General features: G+C 39.1%; 1 protein-coding gene across 1 annotated transcript in view; it reads left to right on the top strand.

Annotated features, from left to right (window-relative positions):
- spg11 (SPG11 vesicle trafficking associated, spatacsin) overlaps positions 1 to 5305 on the top strand; it is a 413741-nt gene that overhangs the window by 55194 nt on the left and 353242 nt on the right. The window lies entirely within an intron of this gene.

The raw sequence follows: 5305 nt of genomic DNA, 5'->3' as shown, positions 1-5305 counted from the left end.
TATATATATGTATATGTATATATGTATATATATGTATATGTATATATATGTATATATGTATATGTATATATGTATATACAGTATATATGTATGTATATATATGTATATACAATATATATGTATGTATATTTGTATATACAGTATATATGTATATATATATGTATATACAGTATATATGTATATGTATATATATATATATATGTATATACAGTATATATGTATATGTATATATGTATATATGTATATACAGTATATATGTTTATTTATATATGTATATACAGTATATATGTATATGTATATACAGTATGTATGTATGTATATATGTATATACAGTGTATATGTATATATGTATATATGTATGTATATATGTATATACAGTATATATGTATATATGTATTTACAGTATATATGTATATATGTATTTACAGTATATATGTATATTTGTATATACAGTATATATGTATATATATATATACAGTATATATATGTATATATGTATGTATATATATGTATATGTATGTGTATATTGTCGTGGCTGGCTACCACGTCGTGTTCAAAACAGCTGAGACGTCGCCCTCGGTATAAAAGATTTATTTGACAAAACATGGGTTACAGATATTCAGAGACAAACAATTACATTATTAAAATATATGCATATATTTTGGAGCATTAAAGAACGAACCGTCTCGGTGTGCGCCTCCCGGAAATTCTCGGTGGGTGTGTGTTATTTCCGGCCTTTTATCACAGTTTGAGAAGGCTAGCTTTCTGATTGGTTTAGCTTCTGTTGCTAGGGTTACGACTCTAGCCCGCCCCCTCAAGGACGTTAATATCTGCATTTCAGATAAGAAGTTTTGGCTCACTGAAATAGTTCGTTTTAGCTGTTTAACGTGATTATACCTTAGTGACACTAAATGATTTGAGTTAAAGTTGTTTATTTCTAGGAATATTCTAGGAATAATTAATAACTATTAATTGTTATCTAACTCATGTTTGTGTGTTCTTACTTGATCCTTTTTATACTTTTGCTGTTGTAGCTTACTGTGACAATTAACCCTGTGTCCTCTCAGCTAAACCGACCCGGTATTCAACAATGATTAAATGTTAATGGTTATTATTAAGAGAGATCCTGAAGGATCTTATTTAATCAAACTATATTAAGTAAATTAAAGAAATATGTTCTAGCTTTATTTATGCTAATCAGTCTGCTATCTGGCATGATTTGATTGCTTGTAATATATCAAATGTGAACTTGTAAAATTATCCTTAGCTAATATGAGATTTTATTTAAAGGTCAACTAGTTAGAATTAGCAAACATTTTCTATAAATATAGTGCAACCCTGGAAGAAAGACACACACACACTTTGTATAACATGACATTTGAATGCTTGATAGGAAATATAAAAAGGTATAAAAATATGAAATTCAACATTCCCTCTTTTGATCTCCCCATTTCATGGGAGATCACCCCTTTTTGGATTTGTCCATATGGAAATGACCAAACTTACTGCAACCCTCCAGGGGTCCTGGACCAGACCCCTGGTTCAAACCCTTCAAAACCTGTAAAAAAATACCAAGTGCATAAACCTTTATAAAAATATGAAAAAACTACAACACTCCTAGTAAGAGATAAGTGTCCCACACTAAAATAAGTAAAACTCCACCCTAATACCAAAATTGACCTCTTTTTAAACCACCTTTAAAATACCTCGTGGGATTTTAGAATGATGACATGCCCAATTGAATGGAGTAAAATTTTGAATAGTTAAGAGTTTCCAATTGAATCCACGACCCTTCTCTGTTTTTTTTGCAGAATGACTGAAAGGAAAGACTAGACACTCCTATTAAACAGGAAAAGCCAACACCCTCAATTTAAACAGGACTATCTAGCAGGTCTTCAGTTCTTGAGCTTGCGGTGGGAGGCCTTGTTCGTCCACAAGGGTCCTTTGGTGCTCGGCAGGATTCGGCCCGCGGAGATATCTTCATGTAAAGTCCTCAGAACCTTATCAGTCTGATTAAACATTCTAAATGGCGTGTGTGTATTGGGACAAAACTAAAATCAGTTTGACGCGTCTTCTGTTCTTCACGGTCAGGGCTGGTAATCTTCGTCCTTACCCGATCCACCTGACTGACTGACTTTAGGCAGAGCGGAGACTCCTTCTCCAACGTTTGCTACTGCCTTTTTCCAACCAGAACAAAGGGGCAAAGAATGAGCTCCCACGAAGGTCCTGTCACCTCCTCCAGGTGTAGTGGGGAGGTGATGTTCCAGCAGATCAGCCCCAGGTCCAGCGATCGATTCCGCTCCTCTCCAGGGGCGCACTGGTTGTGGTCGTAACAGGTGTCACTCTCATTCTGGAGACTGATGGCGTGTGATGTTCTCTCCACCACCTAGTGGGGTCCTGTCCCTCTTTTCAGCAGGACCCAGTCCGGTGTGATGGTTCGTAGTCAATCTCCTCGGTCAGAGATTCTCCCTCCTGATGAGAAAAGCTGGACACCAAAGCTTACGAATTGTTAAACACCCTGCATGGCCTTTTGATTATTTAACTGTGGGATCCATGACCCCTTTGTGGGCCTGGAAAAATGACTGTGGTTACTTCCTAGTGAGTAAAACCTGTTTCTTAATTATGGGACACCCTGATGGTTATTATTGCTACTGCTAGTGTGAACTCTTACACTGTAATGTTATAATAAAACAGAACTTGTAAAACTGAAATAAAATGCTATTCTTACATTCGTCTATACACTTGAAACTGAAATGAGGAACCTACTGGACTTCTCCAGGGATACCTGTGTTCTCTCGTCTCTTCTTCCATCCTTCAAAGCCTTTGCAGTCCACAGGTCTACCTACAATTAGTAAAGTTAAAACATACACAACACCACCCTGCAATAAGCACTCCCCACGCCAGCCTCCCTGTGGAAGTAACTTCATTAAATCGCTTGCGCACAACATCAAAGTACAATATAACCTTACAAGTTTTAAAACAACTGACCTACAACACTGAGAGAAAAAAAGAATTTAATCTTCCATCCAGGTACCTGTCTGTGCTAGAGAAGGGAAGAAAGAGCAAGGAAGGAAAAGAGAGAAAGAGGAAAAATAAAAGAGAGAGAGAACGAGAAAAATGTGGTTAAAATACTTTGTTCATGAAACCTTTTATTAGCCCAATTAAACTATAAGTCCAGTCCAGTCCAGTCAAGTCAGTTGTGTTTAATATTATCGAACCACCCCATTTCCCCTTAACCTTTGCTCAAAACCACTTCAGGATAGGGGCGTTCCCCTTTTCTGGAATCTGTACACATCACAACAAAGAAAGAAAAAAAATACTGTTGTTAAACCGATATCTACAATATACAAGTGCAATGTCGTTTTGTAGGCTTCTGATTTATTCCACTCTTCAAATGTCAATGTGATTATCTTAAATGATCCTTTAAACGCTTCAGACTTACTACTGGCTTTTGTTTTAAATATAAAACCCTAAGAAGTTATTTTTGTATATTTTGTAATGATCTAATCATTGTATGAACTGTTCCCTGCCAAGAGCAGCCTCATCCGAGAGACTTCCTCAGTCTGAGGAGCTGTATTCAGCTCAGTCTCTTAAATAGCACCGTCTCAGGGTGGATCAACCAGTTTTGCTGCTGACAACCAAAACCAGCTGATCACATGCTCAAGAAGGACCATCAGCATAACAATGGAGCACACTGATGGCTGTTTACTGTTCACAGAGGGCTGAGTGATACTAGCAATCAAACCATCGTTCCTCTCTATCCAGGATGTGCACATCTTCATCCCTGAAAGAGTGACCGCTGGCCTGGAGATGAGTGTAGACCGCAGAGTCCTGGCCTGATGATGTTGATCTTCTGTGCTGGGCCATCCTTTTGGCCAGTGGCTGTTTTGTTTCCCCGATGTAAGACTGATCACAGCCCTCCTGACACTGAACAGCATACACAACATTACTCTGTTTGTGCCGGGGGACTGGATCTCAGATGTCGACAAAGTGGCATCATTCCCAAGAGCCTGGAACTAAAATCTTCGGTCAGCGGGCACCGGGCAAGCAAGATCCTTCAGAAGGCACAGACACAGCTGCTGAATGAACGGGTGAGACAGACCAATTTTACTATTGAGGCCTTGAAGGCCAAAGAAGAGCACATTAAACAGAAACTAACTATGTGTCTAGATCAGACCACACTTCAGCAAGTGTTGGACTGTACAGGTCAGGCACGATTAGCACAGCATGTCAAGTCCAAGACTCGACAACAAAACAAGTTTAACTTACTAATAACTCCTCAACAACATCACTATTCCAATAACAACACATTCAGTGTAGGACAGCACTCCAGTAGTCAATTACATGTCAGGGAGACAGAAAAGTGGGTGAAGAATTTATCTGACAGACAGCTCACCCAGCCGGAGACAGAGATTCTTGCCAGGGGACTGAACTTTGCGGTTGCACCAAGTAGAATTCCTCTGGTGGAGATGATCACAGCTACTGAGTCAGCCATCTGCAACAACAAAATGAAAGAGGCTGAAGCAGAACAGCTCAGAATCAAAGTTTCATCCTGCCTCAGCAATGCCAAACCACCACCTTCCAACATCAGTAGAGAGGAGAGGGATGCACTCACCACTCTTAGCAAGGACAAAAACATCATCATTCTCCCAGCAGACAAAGGAAGGTGCACAGTGATTTTGAACCAGAAAGACTATCATGAGAAAGTTATGACACTCCTTAGTGACTTAACCCCTTGTGAACCTCTAAAAAGAGATCCAGGAAGTGGTTACAAGAAGAAATTGATAGATTGCCTGAAAATTTTGGAGCAGGACAAGGCTATTGACCGTTTTCTGTACCACAGACTGTACCCAGGGGAGGCCACACCTAGTCTGTATGGTTTACCTAAAATCCACAAACAAGGTGTACCTTTAAGACCAATTGTTAGCATGATTAACTCTGTCACTTACAATGTTTCCAAATATCTGGCGTCTGTACTCATCCCTTTAGTTGGCAGCTCAGAACACCACATACAGAACACCATGGACTTTGTGGATAAGGTGAGGGATGTCATCATGGAGACTGATGAAACAATGGTCTCTTTTGATGTCACATCACTCTTTACGTGCATTCCTGTTGATGATGCAGTAGAGGTGGTCAGTTTAAAATTAAAATCAGACACCACTCTGAGCAGCAGGACCACGCTTTCCACAGAACAACTGTGTCAACTCTTGAAACTGTGCCTGCAGTCAACCTACTTCACATATGGGGAGCAATATTATAGGCAGAAACATGGGTGTGCTATGGGGTCTCCAGTTTCTCCTAT

Source organism: Nematolebias whitei, chromosome 10 (genome assembly GCF_014905685.2).
Source record: "Nematolebias whitei isolate Nwh7 chromosome 10, NemWhi1, whole genome shotgun sequence".
NCBI classification, from domain to species: domain Eukaryota; kingdom Metazoa; phylum Chordata; class Actinopteri; order Cyprinodontiformes; family Rivulidae; genus Nematolebias; species Nematolebias whitei.
Note: the sequence above shows the minus strand (reverse complement) of the source record. Positions and strands in the feature narration are given on the sequence as shown.